Here is a 16,792-nt window from a genome sequence, read left to right on the forward strand (position 1 = left end):
ATACACTTGGATGTCAAAGTATATGATGATTAATCATCACCCAATTATCCTCTTCAGCATTACTTGAGAACTTTGTTTTTCTTGTTTTCCATGCACCTGATGTATCATGAAGAACTGGTTTGTGTACAGGAATCAAGTATGCTGTTGACATACAGTTTTCAAGATAAAGATATTATCCAAACAGACCTAGGTGGAGGATACAAAACAAGCAGGTGCTTAAGAAATTAAGAAAATAAAGGAATCTTTGAACTGATTGAGTCAGCAAGTTTCAGGATGGAGAAAGACTCTAAAGATTGTTTTATCCCTCTGTAATTAATATCCCCAGTCACTTGATCACTCTATCCATGCTTGAAAACACCAATTGCCAGTCTCCACTATCCACTATAGGCTTCCCCCACTCCTGGTCAGCACTTTAACCATTCGTAGAGGTTTTCTGGTAGGATGACTCAGGCAATTATCCCTGATATGTCTGTACCTTTACTTGTTTTACTCTTTTAAAGTCAAAGTTTCTCAGATGTTCCTTCACTCTTTTGCTTGTATTACAATGCACCACAATAAGCCCCTAGATTCAAGACATTCCTTCTGTTACCTACTAGGTAGAATCAACCCTAACTCATCATAATAATCAGGATCTATTACTGCTATTAATACAGTAACTTTTCTAATGGTTATTCCTCTGGTATAAGAAGCCCAAAGCAACCAGAAAAGAAAAAAAGTTACAGCTTAAAATTCAATAGAACTGTTAGTGTTGCTAAGATTTATGATTACTGACTTGGCCAAGCCTAATGTTAGGAACACTGCTGCTGCTAAGTCTCTTCAGTTGTGTCCGACTCTGTGCGACCCCACAGACGGCAGCTCACCAGGCTCCACCATCCCTGGGATTCTCCAGGCAAGAATACTGGAGTGGGTTGCCATTTCCTTCTCCAATGCATGAAAGTGAAAAGGGAAAGTGAAGTCACTCAGTCGTGTCTGGCTCTTAGCGACCCTATGGACTGCAGCCTACCAGGCTCCTCCATCCATGGGGTTTTCCAGGCAAGAGTACTGGAGTGGGGTGCCATTGCCTTCTCCAGTTAGGAACACAGAGAGCACTAATACACAAGCTCAGTAAGAGTAGACTGAGAAGAGTAGATCCTACTTCCATGGCTTGGTTCCCATACCCATAGGTACTAGATTTATGGACACTTATTGGCCCATCAAAAAGATGACATTCTAGTGGTCAGTACCCCAATCCCCATGATACTATTCCCAAACTGTCTTGTTAGCAGTACCTTTAACAATACATTTTAATGCTTGGACTACATGAGGGGTTTATGGTAAGATCAGTGTATCTACAATCCTGCAATCGTTGCTATAGTTCTGAAACAATGTTGTGCATGCTGCCATGACAGTGCATCAGGCATTGTATAAGTTCTTATGTGGTGGTGCTTGATGAACTGCTGCTAGAGAAGGAAAACTCATATATGTAGTAGATAGTTCTTCCCCTTTCTGTGCAGAAGGAATTCAATTTAATTGACCTGCTACCTTGTGGCTAGCTTGCTTCTGGAGGAATTATGAATATGGAGGGATCATCCTGACAGTGGCTCTAATTTTCAATGCAGCCTTTGCTATGGCTTCAGGAGATGAAAATCTCCTTTATCAGGAGCCCTAGAGGCTCTCTGGCTTTGGTGTGCTTGGAAATACCAGTTGGCTGCCCTGAACCTATCATCTCCCGATTTAAAATCCTCCAATAAAGAATCAAGCAAATCCACCTTCTTTATAATTATCATTTTCCCCTCATCATTCAAGCTCTCAGCCACCAAATAGTGTCTCACCTTCTACCTACACTTCATTCTGATTATTCACAAGTGAAAGCACCCATGGTAATAACCATCCCCCTTACCACCAGCCACAGGATCCTTATTGCATCAGATCAGAGAGTGATCCAGCTCCAGATTCCCATCTCCTTTCCAGAGTCACCCCCAAAGCTGCTGTTTCAGTCTGCCTTCCTGCACAAGGCAGGGTATCATGTAAAGAGGTATAAATTACTCTTGATCAGGAGTGCTAGGACCAGACTGAGAGAAAGAAAATTGAAGTATGAAGCAAGTAAGAAACAATATAAGGTTGTATCACAGCTATAGAGTCTCATGAAGTGGATCTCATTCAATTGCTCCCCCACAAATCATATTAATTCTATATCTTGATAGACACACAGAAGTGGACAGAGGGGAAACTTTATGCACTGGGTTTTGTCCATCCCATTGTACGTGAATTCCCGCAATTTTCTGGGTTTCACGAATGCAATTACAAAGTGCAGCCAGTTGCATCCAAATGGCCCCCTTGTCACACGGAAGACCCAGCATGAGAGAAACAAACATGAGGCAGATCATTGTCAGCTCGATCCTGGGGGAAGCTGAGTCCATCCTGACAGTGGATGAGTATGCCACTGCAGCCTGTACTGGAGTAAGTCTTAGCTAGGACCAAGAAGTTCTGAAGCTGTGCACAAAGAAGACCTGATGCAGTGAATAAGACTGGGAATGGGTGAGGGCATCTATGACAGCTTGTGGCCTCTGACTCCCCTGAGGTCATTCATCTTAGATATTTACTCACCCTATTTTATAATGTGGTCCCTAATCAAAGGACTGAATTTTTCCCAAATTTCCTGGTAAATTAAAAGGGCCATGAACTCTGTGAAAGTCATTATGCCCTCATATAGTAGGTGGGGTTTCTTCTCTAATCTGATTTTTATATCTAGGGATCCCTCCTGTTTATTGCCCAAATAGAAATGCAAACACAGCAGAGGAACATAATGAACATCTTATTTTGATTATCCAAGCTGAGAGTAATGAAAAAGGCACACTGATAGAAATGAGGAAATATAAATCCTACTTACAAAACTCTGCCAGGATTAATAAAACAAGGTATAACGTCAGTTGCACGACCAAAAGACTGCTATTTTATTGTCATTTTTTACTGCACATGATTCTGACATTGACAATATTCTTTTAAATGTGCTCCTTATTGAATATTCTATTTAATGTTTAAGTTTAAAAAGTTATAGAAACAAAGATCACAGTACTCCAGGACCAGCAAACTAAGAGTCACTAAACTACCATTTTAGTTGTTGTTCAGTTGCCAAGTCATGTCTCACTCTTTGTAACACCATGTACTGTGGCACACGTTTCCCTGTCCTCAGTATCTCCCTTAGTTTGCTCAAATTCGTGTCTATTGAGTCAGTAATGCTGTTGAACCATCTCATCCTCTGCTGCTCCCTTTACATGCATATATAATATCACTATATACAGTGACATTATAAAACAGAATTTCAGAGGCCCAAGATTTACATCATACTGAAGATTATACATCCATCCTTCACACTTTATGATGCTTTCTGCATCCTGTACCTACCCTAGGAATACATCTTCCACACACTGCTGGAAAAAAAAAGGCCCAAGACAATTTTCCCATAGCCTCACTCCAGATAAAATAATTCAAGAAATGTGTGCAGTCTTAAATAGTCAATAGCTGTCACACACAGATTGATGGGGCTCTTATGTGCAAAGTTCTGTGTAATAATATAACACTATAAACAGACAAAAATTACCACCCACATGGGGATTACATTCTAGATGTGGAAATAGATACCAAGCATGTGAGTAAGCAAAATAGAGTGTATAGTATGCCAGTTAATGATAAGTGTTTTAGATAAAATAAAGCTGGGAATGTCAATAGGAATGCATGGGGAGAGTCACAATTTTAAAAATGGAGGTCAAAAAGCTACTAAAAAAGCAGCATTAAAAAAAAAAAAGCACAGCCAACAAGAGCAAAAATTAACAAATGAGACTATATCAAACTAAGTTTCTTCACAGTGAAATAAATGATCAACAAACAGAAAATGAAAAGCTAACCCAATGAATGGAAGAATATTTGCAAACTATAAAGTTAATAAGAGGTTAATATTAAAAACACAAGGAATTCCTACAACTTAACAGCAAGAAAAAAAAGAAGACCAAAGAAAGAAAGAAAGAACCTGATTTTTAAATGGGCAAGGGCTTAAGTAGAAATTTTTACAAGGAAGACATACAAATGGCCAGCAGGTATGTGAAAAGTTGTTTAGCATCACCAGTCATCAAGGAAATGTAAATGAAAACCATGAGGTATCACCTCATATCTGTTAGGATGGCTATTATCAAAACAAAGATAATGAGTATTGGTAAGAATATGGAATGGGAAAGACTAGAGATCTCGTCAAGAAAATTAGAGATACCAAGGGAACATTTCTTGCAAAGATGGGCTCAATAAAGGACAGAAATGGTGTGGACCTAACAGAAGCAGAAGATATTAAGAAGAGGTGGCAAAAATACATACAAGGCCTGTACAAAAAAGATCTTCATGACCCAGATAATCACGATGGTGTGATCACTCACCTAGAGCCAGACATCCTGGAATGTGAAGTCAAGCGGGCCTAAGGAAGCATCACTACAAACAAAGCTAGTGCAGGTGATGGAATTCCAGTTGAGCTATTTCAAATCCTAAAAGATGAGGCTGTGAAAATGCTGCACTCAATATGCCAGCAAATTTGGAACACTCAGCAGTGGCCACAGGACTGGAAAAGGTCAGTTTTCATTCCAATCCCAAAGAAAGGCAATGCCAAAGAATGCTCAAACGACTGCACAATTGCACTCATCTCACACGCTAGTAAAGTAATGCTCAAAATTCTCCAAGCCAGGCTTCAGCAATATGTGAACCGTGAACTTCCAGATGTTCAAGCTAGTTTTAGAAAAGGCAGAGGAGCCAGAGATCAAATTGTCAACATCCGCTGGATCATTGAAAAAAGAAGAGTTCCATAAAAACATCTACTTTTTATTTATTGACTATGCCAAAGCCTTTGACTGTGTGGATCACAATAAACTGTGGGAAATTCTGAAAGAGATGGGAATACCAAACCACCTGACCTGCCTCTTGAGAAATCTGTATGCAGGTGAGGAAGCCACAGTTAGAACTGGACATGGAACAACAGACTGGTTCCAAATAGGAAAAGGAGTACATCAAGACTGTATATTGTCATCTGCTTATTTAACTTATATGCAGAGTACATCATGAGAAATGCTGGGCTGGAAGAAGCACAAGCTAGAATCAAGACTGCCAGGGGAAATATCAATAAACTCAGATATGCAGATGACAAGACCATTATGGCAGAAAGTGAAGAAGCACTAAAGAGCCTCTTGATGAAAGTGAAAGAGAAGAGTGAAAAAGTTGGCTTAAAGCTCAACATTCAGAAAACTGAGATCATAGCATCCTGGCCCATTACTTCATGGCCAATAGATGCGGAAATGGTAGAAACAGTAGGTGACTTCAATTTTGGGGCTCCAAAATCACTGCAGATGGTGACTGCAGCCATGAAATTAAAAGACGCTTACTCCTTGGAAGGAAAGCTATGACCAACCTAGACAACATATTAAAAAGCAGAGACATTACTTTGCCAACAAAGGTCCATCTAGTCAAGGCTATGGTTTTTCCTGTGGTCATGTATGGATGCAAGAGTTGGACTGTGAAGAAAGCTGAGCACTGAAGAATTGATGCTTTTGAACTGTGGTGTTGTAGAACTCTTGCGAGTCCCTTGAACTGCAAGGAGATCCAACCAGTCTATCCTAAAGGAGATCAGTCCTGAGTGTTCATTGGAAGGACTGATGTTGAAGCTGAAATTCCAAAACTTTGGCCACATGATGCAAAGAGCTGACTCATTTGAAAAGACCCTGATGCTGGGAAAGATTGAAGGCAGGAGGAGAAGGGGGCGACAGAGGTTGAGATGGTTGGATGGCATCACCGATTCCATGGACATGAGTTTGTGTAAACTTCAGGAGTTGGTGATGGACAGGGAGGCCTGGTGTGCTGCAGTCCATGGGGTCACAAAGAGTCAGACACAACTGAGCGACTGAACTGAACTGAACTGAAGAATATGGAGAAATTAGAACCCTTGCATGATGTTGCTAGGAATGCAAATGTGTTCAGTCACTATGGAAAATGGTATCGAGATTCCTCAAAAAACTAAAAGTGGAACTAACATATGAAGGAGCAATCCTACTCAGGGTATACATGCAAAAGAACTGAAACTGGGACCTTCAGTGCAGAATTACTCACAACAGTTAAGGTGACAACAATCTAAATGTCCATCAATTGATAAAGAAAATTTGATATACACACAGAAATGGAATATTATTCAGTCTTAGAACAAAATTTGTTACAACATGGGATAAACCTGAATGCTATAAACCAGTCATAGAAGGATAATTCTGTGCGTATTTCCACATAGATTAAGTATCTAGAAAGTCAAATGTATGGAAACAGAGTAGAATGATTGTGGGGGAGGATAGAGGACAAGGGAGTGGATTGCTTTTCAATGGGTATAACATTTTAGTTCTGTACAATGAATAAGTTTTAGGGATCTTCTGTACAGCAATATGAGTCAATAATGCTATACTGTAAATATCGAATTTGCTAAGTATTTTCACCACTAAATAAATGAATATTATAACTATGTGACATCTCAATTTATCTTGTTTAGGGTGATTCCTTTATAGTATATCGTTATTGTTGTTTAGTCCCTAAGTCATACCTGACTCTTTGTTACCTGAAGGACTGCAGCACGTCAGGCTTCCCTGTCCTTCACTATCTCTCAGAGATTGCTCAGACTAATTTCCCTAATGCTGATGATGTCATCCAACCATCTCAACCTCTGTCACCCCTTCTCCTCCTGCCCTCAATCTTTCCCAGCATTAGGATCTTTTCCAATGAGTTGGCTCTTCCCATCAGGTGGCCAAAGTATTGGAGCTTCAGCTTCAGCATCAGTCCTTCCAATGAATATTCAGGGTTGATTTCCTTTAGGATTGAGTGGTTTGATCTCCTTGCTGTCCAAGAGACTCTCAAGAGTCTTCTCCAGCACCACATTCGAATGCATCAATTCTTCGGCACTCTGCCTTCTTTATGGTCAAACTCTCACATTGGTATATGACTCCTGGGGAAAAAAAGCATAGCTTTGACTATAGGAACTTTTGTTGGCAAAGTGATGTCTTTTATTTTTAATATGTTGTTTGGGTTTGTCAGAGCTTTCCTTTCAAGGAGCATGTGTCTTTTAATTTCATGACTACAGTCAACATCTGCAGTGATAGGAGCCCAGGAAAATAAAATCTGTCATTGTTTCTACTTTTTCCCCATCTATTTGTCATGAAGTGATGTGGCTGGATGACATGATCCTAGCTTTTTGAATGTTGAGTTTTAAACCAGTTTTTTCACTCTCTTTCACCTTCATCAAGAGGAGCTTTAGTTACTCTTGGCTTTGTGCCATTAGTGTGGTATCATCTGCACATCTGAGGTTGTTCATTTTCTCCAGGCAGTGTTGATTCCAGCTTGTGATTCATCCAGGATGGCATTTCACATGATGTACTCTGCATAGAATTTAAATAAGCAGGGTAACAATATACAGCTGTGACAAACTCCTTTTTCAATTCTGAACCAGTCCATTGTTCCATGTCCGTTTCTAACCGTTGCTTTCTTGGCTTGCATACAGGTTTCTCAGGAGACAGGGAAGATGGTCTAGTATTCCCATTTCTTTAAGAATTTTCCACAGTTTGTTGTGATCCATACAGTAAAAGGCTTCAGCACAGTCACCGAAGCAGAAGTAGATGCCTTTATAGGATATACATATATCAAAACATCTTAAATATATACTTTTTGTCAATCATATGTTGATAAAGCTGAAAAAGTAAATTTACAAAAATCTATTTGGAGTAGGAAGTTAGTGACAAGCAGATGGAAGACAGTTCCAAATAGAAGAAATAACAAGAGTAGAAGCCCTCCAGTAACATGTGGCTTGGTGTGCCTAGGGTGCAGTAGAAAAGGCAGCTGGAGGAGAGGTCATAGAAGAAACAAGGGCCTTGCCTGTTTTGCAGATCACAAAATGGCCTGTCACAAGAACATTGATGTTCATTCTAAGAGAAAGCCTTTGGAAGACTTCTAAGAAGAGGTATAAAATTTTGATCTAGTGTCACTGAAAAAAAGAGCAGATCAAGTTCAGCATGCATTGATCATTTAAATATACAAAGTAAAATGCTATGATCACAGTCATCCTGGGTTCTGAATACTCAAGGTCACAAAACCACAGAGTATAAGGACCAGCTCACCAAAGAGATGATGGACTGATAGGTAGGAAGATGTCCTTGGCATTAAATAAAATAGAGATGATCTCAACTCTATCACCTATTTTTCTAGAAAAGTCTTTCTCTCTTCCCCTCTTTCATCTACAACAGTGTGTCAGGCACAGTCGGGCTTGTATAACAACTCTGCCTCTTAACCATAGTTGTAGGATTCACATTTGAGCATTTCTTCAACATCTTTTTTTCTCCATTTTACTACATGCATTTTAATAGAAAAAAAAATAGTCTATTGTTAGAATTTGGCAGAGTCTCAGAATGCAATGAAAACAAAAGATGGAAAGAGAAAGAAATAATGCTTTCTTTCAACTGTCTCTTCCCTGATACCAAACTGTCTCTAAAGGCCAGGTGCTATGAGATAGGCAGTTTATTGTCAATATATTATTTTATTTTATTGCTTACACTAGCTTTAATGAGACTCTGATGCAAGAGGGAAAACAGCCCTAAGCAACTCTTCACTGCTCATGGCTAAAGTTTATCTCCCAGAAAACTCCAGACCTTGGCCCTCTAATGGATATTGGTGAGTGAGGAGATGTGAAGTTAGGTGCTTACAACTATCTTATGAACCTTTTTCAGAAACAACTTATTTCCATCTTGCATAGTATGGGGCAGATTTTAAGTTGACCTCCATGTGCTCAACTTTTGTGAAATCTCACCTTGAGTGGGAGTGGGACCTGGAACTTGTTTCTAACCAATGGAATGTGGCAAAGATTAGGGTGATTATACAAGGATCTAATTCCTGTCTTGCTAGAACATCTAGCTCTGCCTTCTTGGCCTTGAAAAAGCAATCTGCCATGAAGATAGAGGGCCTGAGGTGAGGACCATATGGCAAAAAACTACCAGTGGCCTCATTCAGCTGAAAGAAATACTCAACCAAAAGCCAGCGTGAAGTTTTGGACATATGTCCATAAGCCACAAAGAAGCGGATTCTGCCAGCAACATGAGTAGGCTTGGAGGCAAGTTCTTCTCCAGACAAGAACACAGCTTGAGTACACCTTTTGATACAGCTTTGTGAGATCCTGAGCAGAGAACCTAGAGAAGTTATGTTTGTATCCCCAACTCACAGAACTGAGTTAATTGATATGTTGTAATAAGCTTCTAAGAATGTTTTAGTTTGTTGTATAGCAATGGAAAACTAATACACATGAGGACTAGACAGACTCAGCATTTAGACCACAATATTAGAATATGACTGTGATCCAAGTTATTGCCCAGGGATGTGATAAAATGCGCTAGGGTAGGAGCCTGACTTATGTTTCCCTGAGTCACTCCTTATGGTTAATTTTAGGTGTCATCTTTTCAAGGTAGAGATTCAGAGCAACAATGAATTTCCTGAAGAAGAAGAAATTTGTTCATCATAACCCTGAATATTTTTTCCTGTTTATTCCCTTGAACAAGAATGATATTAAAAATAAAACAAACAAACAAAAAGTTGTTCTGTCTAGAGTATAGGTCAATAACTAACTTGAAAACTAAATCACCAGGCCTGGTTAGATAGCTTGTAAATAACAGCAGTGAAGGACAGCCCAGGTAAGTGTCACTCACTCTATTCATTCCAATGGTGTCACTTTGATGTGTCAGAAGTGAAAGTTTTCCAGGAGATACATTTTAATCCTTTATGACTTAAACTGAGCAAATGAAAACAGCATTTGTTCTAGGGGACTTCATGGTACCAGAGATGAAATGATACAACCACAGAGTCTTTAGGCACTTCCTACTAGAAGTGTTGCTGGAGTAACCTACATTGATGTAGGTTTCAATTTCAGCTTTATTGTTTATTAATGCTGGGAAACTGGGTGAGCCATATAGTTTCTTTAAACACTTAGCACACCTCTGTAATGGTTAACGATTTTTAAATCATGATCTGCGACAAAGCTTGACTGTAAGAATACACCATATCAGTTTGGACTCAGACTTTTCACATCAGACAATCCTGCCTTTGATTTCAGGCTCTGAAGTTTTTAGGTTTGTGCCCATGAATGACTGCATTAACCACTAGCCATGCTTAGCATTAACTTGTCATATATAATATATGTATTTTAATTCCAACCTGATAAAATGGTTATGAAGATTAAGTGGCAATGTACAGAAGCACTTGGTCTAGGGTCTTATATATACAGCTTCCCTGATACCTCAGGTGGTAAAGAATCTGACTGCAATGCAGGAGACTCTGGTTCAATTCTTGGGTCAGGAAGATCCACTGGAGAAGGGAAAGTCTACCCACTCCAGTATTCTTGGGCTTTCCTGGTGTCTCAGTTGGTAATGAGTCTGCCTGCAAAGCAGGAGACCTGGGTTCAGTCCCTGAGTTGGGAAGATCCCCTGGAGAAGGGAAAAACTATATGTAAGAAAGGTTCAATAAATATTATCCAGCATCCCTAGAGAATATACCATCTAGCGTGTCATGCACTCAACACTTAGTTCCTCTCTCCATGTACTATTACTATCACCATTTCCTCTGTCTCACTCATACCTTAACATTCAGAAATAATTCATCCAGTAGGTCCTGGGATACTGTAAACTTGTAGGAGATTAAACAGAATATGAAATTCAATTGAACATTCTCTGAAAATGTAACCTACTAAAATGAAAAGAAAGTTGTATTTGAATCTTCAAGCTGTTTGGAAAAATGGAGTATAGTATCTTGATTTTTCCTTAGATTTTGTTTGGACACTATGCATAGCCACGTGCTCAGCCGTTTCAGTTGTGTCTGAGTTTTTGAAACCCTGTGGACTATAACCTGCCAAGCTCCTCTCTCTATGGGATTTTTCTGGCAAGAATATTGGAAAGGGTTGCCATTCCCTCCTTCAGAGGATCTTCCCAACCCAGGGACTGAACCCACATCTCCAGCATTGCATGCAGATTTTTTTTTTTTTTTTTAATTTTAACCATTGAGCCACCGGGGAACCATATTATGGCTATACATAGTCCTAATAAGTGCCTATGATGTTTATGTCACTCTCCTAAGTACAACATATAAATTTTTTAAAGTTAAATGAAAAATTCTGCTTTCTGCCATTATTTTATTTGCAATTTAAAGAAAATACTTTATTATCATCACAGGGGAATTTAAATGCCTAATAAAATTACAGGTCGAGAGAATAAATATTACATTTTAAGTTCTGTTAACTTTGTTTGCCTTAAAAATTTCAGAAATCTGGGGGGAAAAAACCTTGACAAACATAAATATGTGTAGATCTGGTATTATTTTTAGAGATCTGGGCAAAATGGGGGATAGAGAACAGTAAACCAATGTGATATTAATGTAGAAATAGAAAAATTAAAATAGAATTTTAAAGACTGATGGAGGGGATAGTGGAAATGTGCTTTATTGCAGTAACTGAGAATAGAATTAAATGCCAATATTCCAGATAGATAAGACAGTGAATTGTGAACCTTAGAGTGAGGAGTATATTACCACCAACCTCTTCTTAGCATTGAGAAGAAAAATAACATGAATCATATAGCAAAGACTGGTTTTGAATATCTCATAGAACAGCTGTGGCTAAGCATTTTTCATCAAAATGTAAGACAGACCAAAGTACCTTAAATAAGATTTTTAAATTAGAAAATATCAGAATGTTTTCAAATATTTGAAATTCATAGCATTTTAAATAAAATAGTAACTTAAATTAGAATATTATTTATTCCTTTGATAGTTGAAGAAGGAAAAAAAATAAAAGAAAAAGGCAAGCAAAGAATCTATCAAATAGGGAAGTAGCTGGCTGGCTTTACTGGACAATGACAACAGATCCTATCTCTCTTTAACTTGTCCAACATGTTCTCCTTCTCTTTTCATCTGGTAACTCATACAATATTTTTGATCACATTTATTGGCAGCTGAGCCATTTCTATATAATCATAGCACCTCATTTTCCTGGTGTGTCCTTAGTCAATCAGTCGTGTCTGACTCTTTGTGACCCCATAGACTACAGCTCGTCAGGCTCCTCTGTCCTTGGGATTTTTCAGGCAAGAATACTGGAGTGGGTTGCCATTTCCTCCCCCAGGGGATGTTCCTGACCCAGGGATTGAACTGGCATCTCCTGCATCTCCTGTATTGCAGGCAGATTCTTTACCTACTGAGCCACTGGGGAAGTCCATTTTCCTGGTAACAGTGATCATAATATGGGATAGTCGTTCAAATATAGGAGAATCTATCAGAGTTCATCCCCTGATTGATATATGAATCCTAAGGAAAATAAACTCATTTGGGGAAGTTACTAAACTGGAGCGGACAATGGTCATCCATACCATCATCTTAAGAAACTGTTTCTTTAAGTAAAAGGGGAATGACACCAACAAATAAAGGAACTGGGAAAAACAGAGATGAAATGTGGATGGAGTCAGAGAAACAGAGAAAGATCCCTCCTGGAATGGTGCCAGATTACAATCCTTTAGACCCTAATTCCTAAGCCTTCCTAACTTCTTGAGCCAATAAACTCTTTCTTCAGTAAGCTAATATGAGGGTTTCTGTTACTTGCAGCAGAAGTTTTGAATGCTGCAAAGGATACAGTTTACAAATGCATTCCAGTAAATTTTCTGCCAGAGAATAATTTCAATTTAGTTCAGTGTAATAATTTCAATCTAAAACAGTGGAAACCTGACCTAGATTTGATTTTCAGCATAGAAGTTAGAAATTTTGAAGCTCTTTCTGATAAATGTCTAGACTTTGGCACATGTCACCTCTTCATGTGTGCATGCTCAGTCACTCAGTCTTGGCCAACTCATTGTGACCCTATGGACTGCACCTCACCAGGCTCCTCTGTCTGTGGGATTCTCCAAGCAAGAATACTGGCGTGAGTTGCCATAACCTCCTCCAGGGGATCTTCCCAACCCAAGGATCAAACCTACCTTTCTTATGTCTCCTACTTGGTAGGAAGTTCTTTACCACCTGGGAAGCCCCATCACCTCTCCACCACTATATTATTTCTCAGAATATGTTCCCCCCCGCCGCCCGCCTCAGTCTTTCTAATCAAAAGAGTAGAAACCTCTATATAATTCTATTTAGAAGTTGGGAAAAGATGGTTCAAAAGGCTAAGAATAGGACAGAAACATGTTTCTTAAAATAGTTATTGATTCAGAAAATGTACCTGTTCTATCCTTAAGAAAATTTCCTCAACTGGTAATTTGCATCCTAAGCAAATGACAAGAATCATACTACTTCTGTGGCTGCTATGGTTCACAAATTAAAATTATTTGAAGAGGTACAAATGAGAGCCAAGGAAAGGGAAGCAAATCTCCAGAAAGAGAGCCATGTTCTGTGTCTTGGTTTCCATCCATGGAGCAATGAGAAAGCTATTCCTTGGCTAGTACATTGAGTGGTTCAACAGTATAGTTTGTGGGGAAGGACTCTGGGTTCAAATCTTGACTGTCCTGTTCATGAGATGCATGACTCATATGTGAATCACATGAGTCACAGGCCTCACTCATAAATCAAGGCTAATCTATCTAACAGATGTCCACATTGTACAGTCACTGGGAGGATCAACTCGGTTCTCCCCAGGATCACTTTGTGCTACATAATCTTCACTCACTCCACTCTTCTCCATTGACCTTGGTGCCTTAAGAGGTGGACCTTGGCATTCTGAAGTAGCTACCTTCCTCCCTTGACTTGCCACTAGTTTTGTAGAATAAAAGACACATCTGCAGGAAATAGAAGGGCACAGGTTCCCTGCCAGGCCCCAGATGGGTGATGCCACTGTCTTCTACCCAAACCCAAGCTGGACTGAGAGGGGCTCTTTCACAGCCACGGTTTTGCCAGGTTCTTGTACCCTTCCCCACATTTTGCTTTTTCTAATTTAGGAGGAGTAGCAGCTTCTCTCTGTTGTTAACTCTGGAGCCTTTCATCATCTTCTGTTTTTTTCCCTTAATCCTGCTCATATTTTTGTAAATAGTCAATTCATTAAACTCCCTAATAATTCCTTTGGAGTATAATTCTTTCCTACAGGGTCTCTGAATAACATACACTTAGAGGATGGTCGGTCATGCAGTAAATTTTAAATAGATGTTATTTATTAGAGGAATTGTAGAGGTGGAAGCGGTGCCTTTTCTGATAAGTACTCCAACTCATAAGAACAAACAGACATAAACTCTTCTGGAACAAGATTATAATTCAAAGACCAAAGAGGACCAGAATAACTACTTTGTTCTAGAAACAGTGCCCGGGAAGATTACTGCTTGTAAAAAGCAAGGCAAGCAACAAAGAATAAGACATGCAGTAAATGAGAATATTTGAGTGAAAAAAAAAAAAACAAAACTAGTACTATGTTATAGTTTTTAAATAAAATAAAGCTAAATATATGAGGAACGAAAAGCAGAATAAACCAAGAATTGTTTTGAAAAACAACATGCTAAATTATTTTGGAAATCAGGCACACTGGGGAAGGATCAGCTCTTTCAACTTTTTTTTATACGCTAACAAACATGCTATATAACTTTGCAGTAATCTTTGGGGAAATGTATAAATATACAGTATGTTTGAAATCTGGTCTTACCACATGGTGATAATATTATGCCAGCTTATCTTACAGAACATATCAAGAGAAAGGATTATGGAAACAAGTGCAGAGATTTGCATCTTTCTTATTTAAGGACCAGGGGAAAGTAAGCACAATGAATAATAACTACACTGCCATTTGTAGAGGGAAAGAAACAAGTTATCATGAAAAATAAAAGTAATAAGTATCCATCTATTCATCTTATATTCCATATATTTCAATGAGTAAACCCTACAATATGACTGTATAATATGGGGATTTTAACTTATTAGGATTTTTGTTTCCTTATAAGCAAATAAGATGCAAGACCTTTAAAAGTCATGCCATCTATTTAAAAAAGTCTCCAGTCCAGATTCGATGCACGATACTGGATGCTTGGGGCTGGTGCAATGGGACAACCCAGAGGGATGGTATGGAGAGGGAGGAGGGAGGAGGGTTCAGGATGGGGAACACATGTATACCTATGGCAGATTCATTTCGATATATGGCAAAACCAATACAATATTGTAAAGTTAAAAAATAAAATTAATTAAAAAAAAAAGTTGGATTGAATATTACCAGTAACTTAGAGTTCCTTAAGTAGAAATTAATGCCAGACAAAACATTGCTGCTGGTTTGTTCCTATAAGTCTGCCAAAAGGATTACATATTTACAAATAAAATATATTCTATTTTTTTTTTTTAGTAGTACTGCCAAACTGCAATGATTTTCCATTTATTAGGGGGAAAAATTCTATTCCTAGAGAATTGTTTCTTCAGAGGAAAAGGAGAAGAAGGAAAAAAAGACTGTGCTGTTCGTAGAAGAAATTCCTGCTAGGGTAAAAAGTTAATATATTTCATCTTCTAGTCTATTACAATGTTAAGGGTTTTATTTTTTCCTGCTTCATACTTCTTTTTCCAGCTGCCCACTGTCTCACCAACTCTTTTGCATTGAACAGACATCACTGCCATTGTTCTCTCCTGTTAAAGGTGAGGGATGTTCTTAGTATATTTGCTTTGCTATTTGTGTTTGGGAACAGAAAACACAAGTAGCTTCTCCTTAATCAAATAAAACTTAATGTAAAATATGGACCAGGTTCTCCATGCATAGGCAACTCAGGATAAGTGGAATGGAATAGACTTCAGGTAGCACTTAAACTTATAGAGACTGGTTTCATTAGAGCTGTTCAGTGAACTGATAAGTTATTTGTGTGCTAAGAATCCGATGAACTAAAGTAGCCTATTATGCACAAGTGGGGAAAAATAACTATATATTCAATGCCAACTCTATGAAACAACCTAATGTAATCTTCCTCTCCAAAGTCCTAGAATAACATATTGGGTGCTGATGGAAAAAATCTAGACCTATTATAAGTAAGTTATAATGCTATTTTAATAAAACGGCAAAGAGAAGCTGTCAGGAGGAAGAAGCTGTCAGCAGGATATTGCTTTGAGAAATCATGTTTGCACATAGGGACCTGGCTAATTCTTCTCCGTGACCAATCTCTATTCTATTAGAATCAAATCATCCTCTGTGTTTGATATTGAAACTGAGCTTAGGCTCAGGGTAATGAAGTAAAGGAAGAGATGAACTTCAAGTCCTCTTCCGTGAAAGTTGGATAGTATATTCTATGTAAACACTTGCAATGAAGAATGACAAATAACATCATGTTAGTGTTAGAATCAGCAGGTTGTAGTTCACACAACTAGCAGGAACAGAGGGAGATAAAGGTTTGATAATAGACCAAAGGCATCTCAAAACAGAGCAAGTAGTGATTAGAAATTCTATTTGGCACATTACTTCCCTGTCTTGTCAGCATGGGAAGCAGAGTAGCTGTGAATTACACCAGTGGTGGCTTAGTGGTCCATACCACTCGAGATTGAAGTTCAATGTCATGAGCGTGTGGAGCCTCCCCTAGATTTGAGACCACTTTATGTCAACATTCTCTCTCTCATCTTTTCCAGCAAGACAGGACTGGCTTCTGTTGAAGCCTTAGTGTGATAAAAGACCTTCAAAATTAGTCAATGGCTTATCTCTTGGAAGGTCATGTTGTAAAAAGAAAAAAAAAAAACACACCATTTTTCTTTTATAGATACTAATCCTTCCTTATATAGCTTGAAAACAGACAAAAAC

The sequence above is a fragment of the Bos javanicus genome, chromosome 26 (genome assembly GCF_032452875.1).
Source record: "Bos javanicus breed banteng chromosome 26, ARS-OSU_banteng_1.0, whole genome shotgun sequence".
Taxonomy (NCBI): Eukaryota; Metazoa; Chordata; class Mammalia; order Artiodactyla; family Bovidae; genus Bos; species Bos javanicus.